The sequence below is a fragment of the Thunnus maccoyii genome, chromosome 19 (assembly GCF_910596095.1).
Source record: "Thunnus maccoyii chromosome 19, fThuMac1.1, whole genome shotgun sequence".
In the NCBI taxonomy this organism is placed as follows: Eukaryota; Metazoa; Chordata; class Actinopteri; order Scombriformes; family Scombridae; genus Thunnus; species Thunnus maccoyii.
In genome coordinates this window covers 11,794,102-11,813,088 of record NC_056551.1, presented here as the reverse complement: position 1 = coordinate 11,813,088, position 18,987 = coordinate 11,794,102, and the positions used below count along the sequence as shown (strand labels likewise).

At 38.4% G+C, this 18,987-nt stretch overlaps 1 protein-coding gene and 1 long non-coding RNA gene across 4 annotated transcripts in view; one reads left to right on the top strand and one right to left on the bottom strand.

Annotated features, from left to right (window-relative positions):
• LOC121885534 (transmembrane protein 132C-like) overlaps window positions 1-18,987 on the bottom strand; it is a 177,871-nt gene that overhangs the window by 93,559 nt on the left and 65,325 nt on the right. The window lies entirely within an intron of this gene.
• Window positions 9,896-11,399, top strand: LOC121885535. Its single transcript, XR_006092580.1, has 3 exons — window positions 9,896-10,704; window positions 10,780-11,052; window positions 11,330-11,399. It is a non-coding gene; the product is annotated as an uncharacterized LOC121885535 (long non-coding RNA).

Genomic DNA, 18,987 nt, shown 5'->3' with positions numbered 1-18,987 from the left:
CTCTTTGTTCTCTCTTCTGTCTCTTCTCTTGACTTGATCTTCCAACTAAAATTATCAAAGAGGTCATTTTATTGTCTTCAGATCTTGCTGTTACTTCATTATCTTGCCAACCCATCTGTCTTTCAAAAGGGTTTTGAGAGACAAGGTTTGGTCTGGCCAGCTTCGTTTGTCATCCCCGCTGTAATAGATGAAGGAGCCAGTTCTGCAGACCCGAAAGTCTGGAAGCTGTCCTCCCTACATGACCCTGTACTGGGACATGGCTTGTAAATGGATTGGAGCACATTTCATGATTCTCATGAATACGATATGCCACCACTAAAGCAGAGGCAGTTGGAAATAGTAGGGAAAGAGATTTATTGGGTTTTCATTTCTGTGCATTTATGTCAGTTTGTATGTCAGGAAGCGAGACAAAGAGAATCAGAGTGAGTCCTTGGGGCCACAATGCAGCTCATCTGTACTGAGAGAAGGGGAATGATACTGCCAGATCTCTTCTGGTCCACTATATTGTGGGCCAGAGAACGGCCAGCTGGAGAGTGAACAAGGTGAAATGGTCATCCAGCACTTCACAAGCCTTTACATAAGTGGCAAAATTACAGAAGAGCAGATAGAAAATGAACATCTGCATTGTGCTGATGCGCCCTCCGGGGTTGTGCAGCAGCATTTGAATCTCAAGTGTCTGACACAGATGACAGTAGAGGCTGAAAGACTGCTGAGCAAAACACAAAGGGAGCTTCACTCCAGAGTGAGGGCACCATTTTTATTATATTGGACTAGAAAATAAGGGGACATAAACATCTTTACATGCTCAAAGAGTATTCACATCTTTTTCTTGAACACAATCTACTGTACATAAAAGCAGAAATCACACAATAGTGTCTTAAAGCACTACATAGTCTATAACCCTGTACTCAAGTAATGTGTTCAAGGCTGCTATTCTGTTTAACTCTTTGTGTGATTGTGAATTGTTTTACAAGGTTAGCCAATGCATACAGACACCAATCACCATTAAGAACTGGGATTCAATATGGGTATTTCTTAATGATCTAATACTAGATCACTGTTATCATTGTGTCTCTCGGAATTTATAAAACATTTAAAGTTCAATTTCTAGTTCAATAATATAAAATGACACTAGTCGGCCAGCTTTCTTAATTGAATTTGTTTGTTTGTTTACAGGCTCATCTATTTGTATGAAGATTAATCGCAGTGATGTCTCCTTGATATTATATCAACACAAAACTATCTTTAATGAGGTTTGATCCACCTACTGAGAAGGAAGGTTCTGATACAATGGTGAGAAAATTAGGAGCACAACATAATGGGATCAGTTCATCTCAAGCAAATAAGGGGTATCCTCCATTTATCAAACTGCTGGCATATACCAGTGGAGGCTGGTACATAGAGGCAGAGGAGATTGATCCTCCTCTATTTTTTGAGAGGCGAAAGGGAGATCAAAATATAAAAAATATATTTGGTTGAAATAAACCATTACGAATCTGAGTATTATTTATAAAGGGGGGGGGGGGGGGGGGGCAGTCAGCAGTGGATAGCTCCTTGCTTAGTCAATGCAACAGCTGGCTTGTTGTAGCAGCCTGAAGGACTCTTTATACATCCATGGAAGGACTGTTAAGGACTGTTGTTAAGCTAACGGGAGAAATTATCTGGATTGTGCAGCGCAGCAGCAGCAGGACGCTGCCGGGGAGGCTGGAGAGAGAAGCAACCAGAGAAACAACCAGGAGAGTTAGCTTGTTTGTCATTATTGCTAATGATATCAGACTGGTTAAGCAGCAGCCATAAAGTTCTGTTAACTAACATACAAAATGACCAACAGCTACAAATGGACGTTATGACATAAATACTCCATCTCCATGAAAGAAAGAAGAAGATGTCAGATAACGTGAGTCAGATACAGCTTCTCCCTCTCTGTCTCTTTGGTCGCTAATTTCATCTCTGATGGTTAAATGTCTCTCTGTGTGGCTTTTTTGTGTTTTTTATCTCCTTAACAATAATGCAGCAGAGATCATATAATGTGTTGTGGGTAAGGTTAGTTTGCTTTTTGAGGTTACAGTGAGCTGTCTGGACTCACTCATTCATTCGTTTTTAATTGAGTGGTTGTTCAGTCACCTGTTGATGTTGTATGATTAGTGAATGAGTGTGCAGGAGGTCTGGCTGCTTGCTTCTGACAGTTTCTTTAGTTCGTTTTTAAGCCGAGCTGTATTGAGTAATAAGCTTAAAGTAACTAGAATAACAAGTGTTAACTAGTGGTGTATCAGATCGTAGTTGATCCATGATCCGTACGGATCACCCCCCACAGTTCTGCAGGCATATGAACTGTGGATGAATTGCAAAATTTAATGTCTCATTTAAGACAAAGTAAACAAACTGCTCTAAGTACAAGTCACAGGCAGACAGCGTGTCGCTAACAGGGATTTTGAAGAGCAACGATCAAACCAGCATCTAACGGGTCCGATGTGACATTTGAGTTATGTATACTTGCTGTTTAATGTGCTGCAGCTGAGCAGCTAATTAGCTATCTAGCTGCTAACTGGCGTTAGTGGTGAATGTTTGTTATCATCAAGTTTTGATGATGTGGACAGAGGCTGTTTCATTCACTGTTTAAAAGAGGAAGGTATCATGCCTCATATTGCAATAACTGATCATTGCATATTTTATATATTTTATTTTATTTTATTTTATTTAAACATTGGACATCTTAAATGTTGTTTTCATTTAAGACCATGGGCAAAAGTTCCTTGCTGTTTCTGGCTGTAAGTGTTTTACAGAATAAATGGAAAACAAAGTTTTATTTATCTCCCCCTGTTTTTCGCTGATCCTCATAATGATCTGATCCGTGACTCAAATCCGTGATACAATCCATACCGTGACTTTTGTGTTCATGTTAACACCCCTAGTGTTAACATGTCAGCTTTGTAGATTATATTTTGTATGTCGTGCACATAGATAAGAGTGTGTAAGTCATGTATTTGATACATGCATTAATACTTTCTGATGTGAACCTACACTTTTATATCTGTGAATGTTTTTAGTGTTCAATCTTTCTTGTATTCAGTACTGATCTGAACCTGTATCACATTATAAGCTTTAAAAATATATAGGAAACACATGTAAATCATGTGATATATTGTCTGTTTTTGATGAGAACATAGATTTGTTGTCACAATAGAACAGTACTATAAATTTGAATTTCACTTTGTTGGTAAAATGACACATTTTAATCCACTCCATGGCTAAAATGTGCACTTATTTGTTTAGAGACAATATGTATATGCTAAATGTATTTAAAGAAGTAGCCTTTTCACCACTCAAGCAAATTGTTCTATTGGCATATAACATTGCCCCCCACCCCTCCAATTTCATCAGGTGGGACAATGATATAGTTTGATACGGTTTGTTGTAAGATTCCATGTTGGTTTTCCTCCTGTCCTTCCCAATTTTTTGAGTCACCAGCCGCCACTGGCATATACAGTAGTGATCATATCCAATTCACAAGGAACCAGTATGATTCTAAGAAATCTCAAAGTTGTTGAATTAGTTCCCAACTTGACCAACAATCTTTAATCTTTTAGCACAAAGGGATTGTTGCATCAACTTCTGTGCATAATGAGTGTTTCAGTCAAAAATTATACCCTGTATTAGCCTATAATAGAAATGGGAAGGAAAAAGCCCTCTGTTGCACGGAACAAGTTCTCACTCCTGACAAATGAAAGTTGGCACTGACACTCATACTGTACATCCTGTTTGCATTAAAGGGACAAAACTGATACAAGTGCTTTAGTTCATCACACAGTAAATGCCTTTTTAAATTTTTACACATTGATTTAGTCATTTGACTCACTGCAGTGTTGTTTTGTCTTATATGTTTCTGTTAAAGCAGCCAATTTCTGCAGCTGCACTGACTATTTAATATCATTGTCTAATCAACTAAACATTTTGAATGTGGGTTAAATAAATTAATGATAGGGCCGCTTCTCTCAAGTCACTAAAACACATTGAAAAAGGCAGCAGCTACACAGCTGAGTCATTGAGTTGAAGGGCACTGAGAGGCAGAAATTTGACGTCACTTTCAAAATACACAAGACGTTAACGTCACATCACTCAAGAGGACTGACACTTCCAGTCTTTCAAATTACAGCCCCCTAAATTCAAATCAAAATGTCCCAGATTCCAGACTATTTACTATCAGTTCCCATCAAAAAAATAATCCATCAACTGCGGTAAATTTAAGTTCACCCGGCCAGTTAATCACCAATAATTTATGAATGTTATCTCATGAGGTTTATTCTCATGTTGCTCCAGTTGTCATTTAGATGTCATTTAATTTAACATTTGTTTAATTTGTCAGTTTGGAGATGTTTTAAAGTCCCCCTTCAATCAAAAATGAAGTATTGTTACTTCACTTGATTATTTGACTTTCACTATGCAGAATGATGTTTGTGCAGAGTTTAATACCAGAATGCAGTTTACACATTCATCTGCTGAAGGAGGAACATTTCTTTGTGTACAGTGGAAATATGAGTTTAACTAGTTCAGAAGCCAATCATGGTCCAGTACTGTATGTAACTTACGCAAGTGTACTTTTCAATGAAGTAGGAGACATCTTTACCCCATTTACAGCTGGCATTAAAATGTGATCTGTATTTGGATATGTTGTCTGGATAAGAAAACATATGCACTCAGAATGCCTTTGATCGGAATGCGATCGCATCGGCCGGACCACATTTGGAAGTGGACAGGCTCGCATTGTGATTGGATCTCAGACAGATGTAAATGCAATGTGTACAACGTGATCACATTTATAAGAAAAATATCGGCCCAGCAAATTAAGTCACCTAGCCCTGCCTCTTCTTGCCAGCTAAAGTATACCGTGCAAAAGCTAGAAGTAGTAGCAGTAGCTAGAAGTCTAACCTCGCAAAAAGTGATTTAGAAATTAATGACAGTGTGGCGGTAGTTTCCTTGACCTGTGACACGCCATGTTTGTTGACATGTCTGCCGGCTACACCTAGCTCATTTGCATATTAAGATCCGATCACAAAGCAAGCACAATTGAGAACACATTTTAATACAGATTTAAATGCAAAGACCCATAGATCCGATGTCATTATCCAGATACACTAATGTATACAGATACGGATTACATGGTGTAAATGGGGCCTTTGTGTCCAGCAGTTAAACGATTGAATTGAAACAGATTTTTCAATGAGGAAAGAGTATTTAACATGAAAATTTAATTTTTTTGTTAAAACACCATATCACACACAATTATTAATCAAAGAAAAGCATTTTTTATGTTTATATCTGGAGGGGATATTTAAATTTGTACCTACGAACACTAAGTGCCTACCAGTGGGTGCTGGCCACTTACAGTCAATTATACAACATTTACTTTTTTCTTAACCTGTCATTAAGAAGAAGAAGAAAAGAAGAAAAGAAAAGAAAAAAATCATTCCCTCTCTTCTTTCTTGCATTCTACCCAGCAGGGGTATCCAGCAGGGCTGTAGCTAACAAAAAAAGAATCACTCACACAAACACAACACAGTCACATGTGTAGATGTACGTGAACACACACATGCAATCACCTGCATCTCTCTCTATATAAACCCACTATAGACTCACACACACACATGAAAACCCCTGAGCAGATCAAGGCTTATCCACCCACAGTGGTTGTATGCCCGCAGGATGATGAAGGCTTGGCTCCAAAGTATCAGCTTATATCTGCAGATCAATGGCTGACCTCCCAGCCAGCCACAGCCAGACTGACCAACACTACACTACTTAAAGCCCAGCCAAAGGCACTGCTCCAAGCTGCATGCTGAATATTATATCAGTCTAATGGTTCTCCCCTAGAAGCCCAGACTCTGTCAGCTTGTCAGTTTGTTTTTCTCTGTTGCTCTCTCTAAGTCTTTGTCACTGCTTTTTTTGTTGTTGTCACTGCCTCAAACTCTGTATTTCTGCCTGTGTCTGTGAAGGGAAGGCAACCTGTTCTGGGAATGAAAGTAAAACACATAAAAGAGCATTATTTTTGGAGGAGCAGAAGGTGAATTTTAAAAGTATACTATGTAGGACTTACCTAAAAAAAAATGCATAGACTCATAGAAAAGTAATCCCTCTCAATCATCACTTATGACCCACTAGAAGTGTGTGGCAGTATATGTCTCTGCAGACACTCTGCCCGCAGCCTGCATTTTCTTATTTTCTTATTATTTTGCTGTGTTTGGGACACTTCTGGGCGTCAACCTCTGGGCAGTGGGTGTGAAGCCCCCAGTCAATAACAGCACACAGGGTGTGAGGTCGGAACTCATAGCATAGCGACCAGATTACATTGCTGTCTCCATCCCTCTCCTCTGCTCTGCTCTGCTCTCTGTCTCTGTGTCATGGATGTATTAAGAGCTGCAGGTTTGTGTTACTGCTTGACCGAGGGCGGGGCTGACACACACGCAGAGCAGAGAGGCCACAGCGGACAAGATGAAGCTCTGCATTCACACAAAATCCGGCAATGCGGCACCTTCCCGCAGGGTTCTGCAGAGGTGTGCGGAGGTGTGGGCGTGTTTATTTGTACTTTAGAACGTTTCCTTCAGACACCAAGATGCCTTAAGCTCAAGGACTGCTGATCACATAACCTGTATGGCAGGAATAAAAATATATGTGATTTGAAAATGCAGATTGAAAAAACTCTAAATGCAAAGGAGGATTTTGCCATTATTATTATTAGCTCTGTCTACAGAGATTAATGAAGGTTATGTTTTTCTGCCTATATGTATCTCTTAGCAATATTTCTTAAAAGGTTTGTCCTGCTGCATGAAAGAAGTAATTCAACTCTTATACTGGCTGAGTAAATGCGGGATGTGGCAGTATGTTGGTCTCTAAAAGCATAGAAAAGTTCACATACTGTGACACTTAAGACACCGTTACTGCACAACATGGAGGCACTGTTGATTTCTCTAAAATTATAATGGAGGCAGGAGCGCAGGCTAAATTGGCTGTCTACAGCTTTTCAATTGGAACAGACACAGGACAGATCAAATTTTAATCAATACATGCACTGACTGCATAACAGCTTGCAGTTCACTAACAAATAGCTGTGACAAAGACCATCATTGTATGCATTTTGTCTATTTTCTTCTAACTTGAGTACATACATTGTTTTTTTTGTTTTTTTATTCGGCTGAGAGTGCTGCAAAAACATTTCTGTTTTGGCAGCTCAGGATTGCAGCTGCTACTTCTGTGTTGCTGACATGCTTTTGCTATGCAACCCGGTGTAGACAAGGTGAAATAGCCACTGAAAAATGTAATGTATAAAAATAGATGGGAATTTGGCATCTCTCATGTCCCATTTCAGATTTGATATTATCATTGGTAGCAGGGGTGGTAGCAACAGCAGCATCGTAGCTCTATTGTGCAGATTTTTACATGCAAACGGTGTGGCTGTGGGGATGGTAATATAGGTCTGTCTGTTGATCCAGTACTTTGGTCCAGACTAAGCAACTATTTATTGGATTCTCACCAAATGTTGTGCAGAAATTCATGGTTCCACAACTATGTATCCCAATGACTTTGGTGATCCCCTGACTTTGCTCAGCTCTGGTGCCATCATCAAGTTCACATTTGAACAAAATATTTCAACAACTATTGGATGGATTGACATGAAATTTGGTGTGCAGACATTCATGTCCCCCACAGGATGAATTGCAGTTTTTTGGTGAACCTATAACTATTCCCCAGCACCTTATAAATTAAGATTAAATAATAAGATTGTTTGAGATCACTAAAAATATTGGAAAGGGACACTTTAATAGCTTCTTGACATTGGTAGAGATGTATCCCTGTCGTTATCCAAATCTATTTCACATAGTTATCCAAAATTCCCTTCCCTCTTTTCCACAGAGATCAACTTTTAATGGTTCAAATTTAGTGAATGAAGCAAAAAGTTGTTGCACAGTTCACATGAGGTAACTCATTACTCAAGCACATTTTGTTACCGTAAGGCAGAACAGCGAATGTTTTTACTTTGAATTAACTAGCAAAATCATTTTTAGCTGCTTCCCTGTTTTTTACACCCTCTCTCATTCTTTGACGGCTTGTTTGTTTGTTTGACTGTTTCAATCTTTGTGCACCTCTCTAACCCCAGTGTGGGTGAAGCAATTTTATAGTTGGAATGAGTTAGTGCATTTTCTCTGTTTTCATGACTGTCAGTTTCTTAAAAAAAGGCTCCTGATGTATGACAACCATAAAATTTCATCATTTGCCTTTCTCTCTCTCTCCTTCTTTATTTCTTTGCCTCAAGTCCACATTAAAATATGCATGACTTTGAGTTTGTGTTACAGCTGTCAAGTCTGTGGGATCAAACTAATCAAAGTAAATCCTTATGAGAAACATCAAGGATAAACAAGCAATTATAAGGCCAAGCTTGTGATTGTCTGGGAGAGAGAGTGACACCAACCCACAGTTAGCCAGCAGAGTTTATTCTGCCAGGACTGCCTCACTACCTAATCCCACCATGTTTGTCAACCCCACGAGCCCTACACATATCATCTTAAACTCAGACTGCAGAAGCTGCACTGTAAATTATTTCCAGGATCTCACAAGATTTAACTGTAATATTTCACAATATAATACTGTATTCTGAATTTTACTTTGAAATCAATGTGGACAATACACAGGAAATTACTGTGAAATTTGAATTTGAGCTTGATAGCACAGCATTCTGGGATTGACATTGTAAATTGGGACTGTGGTTCAGATCAGAGATGTATAAAGAGAACTGGATACGGTGTTGGAGGCAGGGCCACATTAATTCCTACAAAAGTTGCTCAGTGGCGCATGAAGCCAAAAAAGGTACCTCCCACTATAAAGAAATATCCAGATGAAAACATACTGCGCATACTCTATGGGCCCAATGCGTCCATGGAGCTCAGAAGAGACTTCTGTCGGTAATAATCTTGAAATTAATATTGACTTGAATGCCCGCTAGTTCTTTCAACATTCCAGCATATGTTTCCACTGCTTTTTTCTTGTTTCTCACTATGCCTAGTTTTATCAACGGTTTACAGTAGGGGTGGTTGGGTGATTGGTGGCACCCAATCCTGACATTCAGACCAGAGTTATTATCACCACAAAACTTTCTATGTGAAAAAAGAAGAGTTAAAGGATAAGCCTGTGATTTTCTATATTTTTCTTATTGTCAAAAAATCTCATGTTTGGATCCAAACCAACAATGAACCCATCCTACTTACAAGTATTGTGTGTGTATATACAAAATCTAATCTAATCTTATTCCTCTGTGCCGCTGACCTCTGTTGTTGTCCAAAAACTATTAAAAACATGTCAATGAGCCACACCGTTGCACTGGGTGACATGTTCCTTCGTCACTGAAGACTGTGGCTATGGTAACTTGCTAGAAATGGCTCCAGAGACTAAAAATCATCATGCACAATGTGTGGCTCATGACATTATTTTAATAGTTTTTGGAGAGAACGGAACTCTACAGCACAGAGGATTATGAAATATCAGACTTTGGATACATGCATAATACCTGCAAATAGGATGAGTTCATAGTTGGTGTAGCTCTGCACATGAGATTTGTTGACAAACAATAATATAGAAATTTAAAAAAAAAATCATAAAACCACGTCAAGCCAGAACAAATCACTGCATTAGTGACTCCTGCTGGCTGGTCAAAGAACCTGAACCAGTTAGTAGTTACCATGGTTAATCCTTTCATCTGATTAGAAGTAAATATCTCTCTTAACTCTTAATTAACTGTATTGTTTTTCTGAGAAACATAATACTATTGCATGTGCTGTGGAGTAACAAGCAACAACTGCACATTAAACTAAAAGCTTTCCTCTTTGTCTTTTCTTTCATTCAGTTTTCTTGAATGAACCCTGAATGATCAACTGGCAGTACCTACACAACTTAAAGCTTCATTAGGGGAGTGTGTGATCACTAAGATGACTCTTAGGCATTCAAGATATATAAAAGATTCCAATTTACCTCCAAGCAAGTGTTAAGATGGCATAACCTAGCCTTGCTGAAAGATATTGCAGCTCATGCCTTCAGGAGAGAGTGCATCTCCAGAGATCAACATAACATGTTTGAGGAGAGTGACGAATGGCTTATCAGCTGTTTCCAACTGCCAAGACAAGTTTTGCTGCAGCTATGCAATTCTCTGCAATGGCATCTGAGTCATGAGACACATCTCTCCACACCAAATACCTTCTCAGGTTCAAGTCCTGTCAACCATTGGTTTTCTGGCTACGGGGAAATTTCAGAAGGAAATAGCAGATCGGGCTGGGATTTCGCAACCTTCTCTAAGCCATGTCATCCCAAAGGTTTTAAATGGCATCATAAGGCTAATGCCCGACCATATCAAATTCCCTTATGATGAACAACATCAGAGTAATGTGAAGAGGGGGTTCCATGGCATTGCTGTACTGCCAAATGATATTAGAGCAATAAACTGTACCCACGTGTGCATCAAAGCTCCATCTATCAACTCCATCCAATTTATGAACCAGAAAAAATACCATTCCATCAACATGCAGGTAATCTGTGATGCTGATTGCCACATACTCAACGTTGTGGCCCACTGGACAGAAGGTACCCATGACTCTTTCATTTTACACAACAGCAGAGTGGGAATGCGTTTGGAGGCAGGAGCTGTGAGAAGCACATGGCTTGTTGGTGAGCATCTTTTATGTAGGCTATTAAATCTGAACACTCTATTCTGTTTATGCTAAACTATTCTATATTGTTTAGGTGACCACGGATATGGCCTGAAAACATGGCTAATGACCCCATTTGCCAATCCCGTAACCCTTCAAGATGTGCCCTACAACCATGTCCCTGCCCGCATGCATGCCATAATAGAGTGCACCTTTGGGCCGCTCAAGGGCCGTTGGATGTGTTCAGATCACCTGGAACAGAGCCGCAACTAGACTGCAAGCTACATGACGCACAACCAAATGTGGGACCTCCCAACAGGGCTGCAGTTCAGGGTCGCCATGACTTAATGCAATGGCTCTAATGATAGTAAGTTAAAATGCCTAATTTTAAAATGGCAAATTGAATCATACTGTTATAAAATAATTGGCTTTTCCATGTTGAACACTTAAACATGTTCCGAAATTGAAGCTACTGATGCAACTATGTAGGCTACTGTGCTGTACTGTACTGTATCGGGAGCATATAAATTTTTGAAGCAAATGAAACATACATCACATCAAAATATGCACTTATTTATTAGTGAGGACATCCAATAATGGTTTAAATGTTTCATTAATGTCTTGTGGACAACCTCTTCGGTCAGAACACGGGTATGCTGACGAGATTCCTGGGGCGTGTTTTGGGAAGTGGACTGTGTGGCTGGTGGCTGGGAGTGAAACAGGACGTCATCCTCCACTCCAGCATCATCTGGGCTTACAATCCAAATTTGAAGTTTTGTTGGCATTGCTATTTTCATTTGAATAAAATGCTAATGTTATTCTGATTGCATTGCACTTGTTAATTACAAAAAACACAGACAATTGCAAATATCATTTTACAATTATGAAATAAATTATCTGTGGGTTAAAGTCCTTGTTGGATGTCATCACTTTCACCCTCATTTATTGGAAGTACCCCACTTATGGATGTTTGTCAAATAATTGCAGTGAGTCTCTCTACTCATGAGCTGACAGATCAGGTGGTCCTTGTCCTCCACCTGTTTCTTTCTTTTTCCTCTTGTCTGTTATTCTTTTTTCGCATCAACTTGTCAAACCTTTTTTACCTGAGCCACAGTCTGTATCTCAACATTCACCACCTTGGTTATTGCAGCCCAAGCCTCTTTTTTTCTTTTTAAACCATTGCCACTCCAGAGGAAATGCTTCGGAAAAGTGTGCCTTTTCTGGCTTCCACCTCGGACACTATTATTTCAATTTATTCAGTAATGAAATTCTTTTATTTTATTGGTTTAGGGGCCATGCTTCTTGCTCACAACAACTTCACTGCTTTCTCCATGATACACCCTGAGGCAAATGTATTTCCTTATAGTGAGAAATGGGGGCGTGTCAGTATACTGATTGCAAATAGTGGGCACACGCCTGTCAATTTAGAATGATTCTGACTCACTAACAAATGCACGGTGGTAAGAACAAAATTGGCCAGTGTGCACATGTCATGAATCCTAAGGTAATTTTGCATGTGCACTTATTTTGTGCACAAAGTAAGAACATTTCTACGCACATATTAGTGAATGAGGCCCATTGTCCTTTCTGCAATGAAACCCAATTGAAATCAGCAAGGAAAGACAATGTAGAGGACCATTTAGAAGGGCATCATAATAGTCATCCTGGAACGTAACATACATTTTCTTTTTCAAATTCAGTGTGAGTAAGAATGCTTTTAATTAATCAACAATTTCTTTAAAAGAAATAAGATTCTAATATAATAACTGCCTTTATACTTACCTGCTTAACTGTTGGGAAAATGTCTATTATGGATGAACCAAACTGTGCTGGAAGATGAATTGCACACCTCTTGATTACACAACAAGTCCTCCACATTAAACAACCACATAAATCGTTTGTGCCTGCACTCCAGAACGACCCACTGGAGCTTAATATGCTGCTTTAAAAAACAGGAGCATAATATGCCAGTTTCCAAAACCGTTACAAATCACTGTTAAAAAAATAATTATGTTTTATGATGTGACAATGGTATGATTAAGGTCTGGTTAGGTTTAGGCACAAAAACCAATTGGTTAGATTTAGGGAAAGATCATGGTTTGCATTAAAATGTTCACTTGAAACATGGTTGCTGCCTTCGTCATCATGGCAATAGTAAACACCATGTTATGGGTTTTTTTTTGTTTTTTTTTAATGTCCCAACTAGCAGTTGGAAACAGGAAGTGAACAACAGTTGAAACAGGAAGCAAATAGTGGCCTCCTGCAGCAAAGTCCACTTTTTGCCACTTTCTGACATCTAACTATCTAGCCATCCACCCAACCCGCCTTGTCTTTATAAGGAAGTCACCTTATATAGACGTCGTCTGAACTGCGTCACTTCTCTGGGTCATAATTACTACAGCTGTTAGATGGCGTTTGTCATTCAAACGTAACTATAGGACATTTTTGGCGACTGAATTTACAACCTATAGGGTTGTTTTTCTTGGGAGGACAGCCTCTAACTGCACTATCAAATTAAGCCAGTTTTTTCCCCACAGGAAGTGTTGGCCTTAATGGCCCATTTCACTTGTTCTAATGTGTTTATTTGGTGGCAATTTTGTATAATTCTTAATCAATAGACCTTATTCAAAGATGTGTTATAGGGCAAACACAGCTATGCAAATGAGCACTGACAAAAATCAGTGTAAGTTCTTGCTTACGTACATCAGATGTCTGTTGTTAGGTATAGTGTATTTGCAGCAGCTATTCAACTGTAGTGTCCACTAAGAGGCTTATGAGAATGTTGACTTTCTATCTATCTATCTATCTATCTATGCAGGGGGTGTCACTGAAAAAACTAATAAAGTACCCTTACATGTAATATTGGTTTATGGCTTTAATTAATCCATCAATAAACATGCATAGCCATAAACAAACACTGAATGCAAAATAATTGTTACAACTCACATGTGCATTTCCTAATCCACACTCAAACCAATCAACTTATTTAAACTGAACTAATACATGCTTATGAAGTTCATGAGTCCTGTGACCCTCTGCCACTAACTGAAGGAGACTGAACATCAACTAGCTCTTATTAACATCATCTAAAACAAAACAAAAATAGTGTATCTGTCATCTGTGTGTGTGCGTGTGTAGGCATACAGCTGTTTTAGATTAATAAACGTTTATATTGATTAAAAAACCTTCATTGAATACAATATAAATAAAAATGTATTTAATAAAAGACTAGAAAAGTGGACTATTATTTTAATAATGTTGGCAGACTTGATATAGTTTAGCAATCTCTAAAAGCTGGTAGATAAGTGTTGTGTCTAGAGCTGTTGGGGTTCTCCTGGTTCTCTGCGCATGCAGACATCTAAAACTGTGGATCTGGAACTGCAGCTCCAGCTCTGTAGGTTGATGATATTGCAGCAGACTGTGAAGTCACAGTATACAACTGTCATTTTACAATAAGTTATTGTTAAAATGTCACAGTAACTTACTGTGAAATTAATGCAACTAGTAGCCAGTACTTTACTGTAAACTCACAGTCAGATATTTTACAGGGTGGAGTTACCAGTGTTGCAGAAAGTTGGTGTAGAAATATTGTCTGAAGATGTTAACAACAATATTATACAAGTAATCCCTCATGACAATCTCCTCTCGTTCATGGTAGGGACATTAAATTGGTACTCCAGTAGATTTATGATCAAATGTAATTTCTATTCTAATGTTGAGTGCAGGTCTTAATGTAGAGAGCAATGTCCCATTTGATTTTAACAAAACTATAGGAAAATTCTCAACTGCAGTCCAGATTGTTTGGGTTTTAGATGTCAAGGCTGATGTCTGATCATTAGTTGAACAGGACATTTAGAACATAACGGGCTGTCATGTCAAGTAAAGTTTATTTTTATAGCCCAACATCATAAGTCTGTCCCAGAGCGATTTTCAGTTTGAACAACATACACCACCATCTATTCGTAATGGTAGTCTGAATTCAAATTTAAGAGCAACCATTCATTATTAGTGGAAGTCTTGTCGATTGAGTGTTAAGCACATTAGCAGGGTCTCGATTTATCTACAAATGATCACTGACTGTCCATACATGAATTTAAAAAAAGAAATAATAGGGGGTATCTGTCAGTTTTTCTTCAGTTTAATGTGTAATGGTTTGCAGAAATACACAGTATCTCCTGTAGTAAGTCTTTGATACTGTTTTGAGAACAAAAGTCCCAACTTTAAGGTTCACTTCTGTCTTCACTTGCTTTTTGTTTTTAATATATTTTCCTGTAGAACAATTGTTTTATTTGGCTTTCGAGTGCCAGCATGTGCAGTTATCTGACGGGCCAACCGCTGCATTTTGGCTTCAAACAGTAATGTTGAAAATTCTTGAAAACTGAGAACATCACAACTAATATAAAAGAGGTTTAAAATCTTTGAGAAACTGGAGACTTTGTAGTCTGGTTTAAATTACATGACTCAAGTAAAAACATGTTGTTCAGACTTTCTTCTTGCATCTGAGAAACATGTCTATGAGTCAATGATTTTTGGTCTTTTTCTCCTCTTGTCTCAGCCACAAAGCTTTTTCACACTTGCCGCTGATTCAAAATGCAGCAGGTCTAATGAGACCTAAAAGACAGCGGACTGAAATATTCATTTAACAACCTTCAATAGATTTCCACCTGAATTTGAACAGGGCAATTCATTTTAATATTTTATTGATACCTTTTCAAAGTTTGAAATCACCTGCATATCACAAGCATATATTTAATGTATCTTTCACATTGTCAGTACAGAAGCATAGACTGTGTTTAGACTGACGACACAAACTGATTCCAGTTTTAATTGGAGCCCTTCAAAATAACCTTCCTTTCACTATTTAGGTCAATGGTTGGGCATCCTCTTGTTTTGACAATATGCAATAAAGTGAAGGAAGCCTCACCTCAATGCCAACAACTAAAATGCCCTCATCTTTTATGGTTTATTTTGACAGTGGAATTTGGTTCTGATAGAGTTTAGATACTACTTGCCACAGTAACTCATTTGTTTTTGGATAGCTCCATGAAGGAGAATATGGACAGAAACTGACACTTCTTGATGCCAAGCATAAAGCCAGTTTTCCAATATTAGGTTATTTTATAGCTTCTCTTCATTTGAAATCAGAGTTATACACTTATAAACATTCAAAGCTGACATATTTTGAGAAATCTGTGATAAGACAAACACATTTTTGCAGGAATACACTAACTCAATTCTATAACGGTATAACTCTGTGGCCTTTCTACATTTTTTTTTTACCAGCTATGGATATATAATATTCATATTCATTTATTTTTTAACACTTATTTGTAGACTTAAAGTACTATACAATCATAAGGTAGAGTTAAAAGTAGAGGTTAAAAATAAATTGATCAGAGAACAGATACAAGAATTAGAAATATGGCTAAATTGATACACAACCACAGACTAAATAATCTGCAGTGTATCAAACATATGATGTGTTATGTTTTTGTTTTAAATTGTGGACCATACAAAGTAGATACATGTCAAATTGTCTTGGAGGGATAGCTACACATCACTACCTACCACACGTACTTCAGTAATCCTAACACCAGTCCAGATATGGAGCACCATTCTCTTGGGAAGACCCACTGCCGCTTCCTTCATTCTCTCTGCTGCCCTTATAAGAAGCCTGAAAGACTCTCACAAGTTCAAAGCAACCAGAGAGAAAAAACCAAGCCGACCTCTGACTCTGTCCATACTCCAAGTCTTGGAGGCATGTGTCACTCTGAATGGTATGGCGCATTCGTATGACCCTCTGCCAAGCAGTGGGATCACAAAAATCCCTCTGGGACATGCAGCCTTTCCAAAGGCAGATGGACAGAGCTAGTGCAGAAAAACATGAAAACAGGCAACGGGAAAGTGGCAGAGCAATACATTCTGTGCTGTCCAATAAATTCATCAATTTAGACACAGATTCAAGAGAGGAAACGTGATGGAAAATCATTATGGTAGAAAATACAAGGATTCAAATAACTAGCTGCAGGCAACTGGTGATTGCTTTGTGGTGGCAGGGTCCAACAGAGAGCAGGATCTACATAGTGAGCAGTCTCCCCGGGCTGCAAATCACTAATTACTTATTAATGAGTAGATGAGGAAAGTCTGTGCTTTCAAAGTAAACACTGGTGAATGGGCCAACTGAGCGAAAGGAAAGAGGGAGCTGGGAAAATAAGGGCAGAAGAGGGTAAAGAGACTGAACTACATTGAGACAGATTGGACATCTAATTTGGTACCAGAGTCTTCATGAAATTTAAATATAAAAACAAGATTTTTTCCATTACTTGTGCACACAGGGGAGGAGCATGTCGAGCTCAGGGAGAGCATAAGTATGACAGAAAAGGAGAGTGCACGTACTGAGAGAGAAAGGTTAAACAACACAAGGAGGAGAGTGCAAACCAAGACAGAGCGGCAGATAAAATACAATAAAAAAGTACAGATAAGTACAGAAATGGAAATGGAAAAGAGACATACCTATCTTGAGTGACCTTTACCAAGAACTGAATCACAGAGGAGTGCAGTCAAGATAAGTGTAATACACTGAGGAGAACATCTTTATTCCAACCTTTTCTCCTGCTGATATTTCAGCAAACAATGGGCCAATAACAAACAGCCAAGGCACACGACCTGCAAATCTGAACTGTGTCAAGGATCACAATCAGCTCTACGTGAAGCACTGCATCATGTCTGAATAACACCTCAAAAAACATCAAACCAGCCTCAGTTAATTCCACTTCTTTATTCATGGTCCAAAACCTTGTTCACCTCCTAAATCTCTGCATAGTAAAACAACTCATGCTTACTGTTTGGGCTGGCACAGCATAAAGAATCTCATACTTATACCTTCACACTCTCAGATATTAGAAATTCATTTGCATTCATCAGCAACACTGCCCCTGGGGGGATCTGTGGAAATATGTTGGATTGTTTAGTCAAAATTACAATACAGCTGGGGCAATTTATCTTTTGAAAAGCCTGTTAATTTGTTCAGGAGGAAATGGTGTTTTCATTTGCATGTTGAATAAGGAGTAGCTGGAGAACCCTTTCCAACCTGTTACACCACTCTCTCCATGGCTAATGAGGCAGGGAGCAGAGAATTACTGATTCCAAAGGGAGCCTTTAGCATGACAAACACACCATGACTCTACAATTGGCACAGAGCAGGTCCACACATGCATGTATGTATGTATGTATGTATGTATGTGTGTGTGTGTGAGTGTCAGTATATGTGTATGCACACGTGTCTGCAAGTATAAGTGCATGTGTGCATATTCATGACTCTGTGTGTGCACAAATGTCTGTATGTTTTTCCAGCAGCTGGAATTAAAAGCCTGTAATTACATTCAAAATAATTACATTAGATTAGTTTCGATTAGATAAAATATATCCAATTAAGCAATGAGAGAGAGAAAAAAATGGGGAATAAAATAGCCCTTTGGTTAAGTGTGCCGATGTTGCTGTGCAACTGCTAAAGAGCTGGCTCGTCATTACTATGTATGATAATTTAAGGATAAATATGAAATATTATCATTCAAATATGTTATACTACATGAGGAAACTCAATTATTCCTCCTTGAAATTATATCCTGCACCATTAGTGAAAAGCTGGAAGTAAGATGACGCCAGGTACTGCAATAATTTCATCGTCATATATGCCATTTTCTAGGAAGATCCACAGTTTAAAAAGCTAATAAACAAGGTTATATCATCTAAATGTGACTTTTCTCTCAAATATATAAAGTTAAATGTGAACAAATAAGTAGGGTGTCAAAACTGATAATGGATTGACAGTTTAGGGAAGTCGCATCTGGCCAACAGAGGGCTCATTTCCGGTGCCCCAATAGCCACAAAGCTTAATTAAGTGTCAGCAAGCTTAACTGAATATTTGAAATGAGCAAATAAATTAGACTTAATTTATGTTTTTATTCAATCTCTAAAGTGTGCAGAGACTCATTGTGTGATGTTCCACTATAAATAAACTGAAGTTGAAGTAAACTTTTTAAAGTCCTTCTTTTTCCTACACTTGGATGTTTGAGCTTCACTGTGCAGAATGATGTATGTGCAGCTGTTTTCTCATTCATCTGCTGAAAGTGGAAGTTTCTCTGGGCTCATTGAAAATCAAATTTTAGGGGGCAGGCCTATGAGCATGACTTGTGACATCGCATATAGTTTGGAAGCCAGTCATGGTCCAATATTCAACTTATTCAGACTTAAATCGCAAAAATTATTCTGTTTTGTATTCTCTTTCCTAATGGACATCACC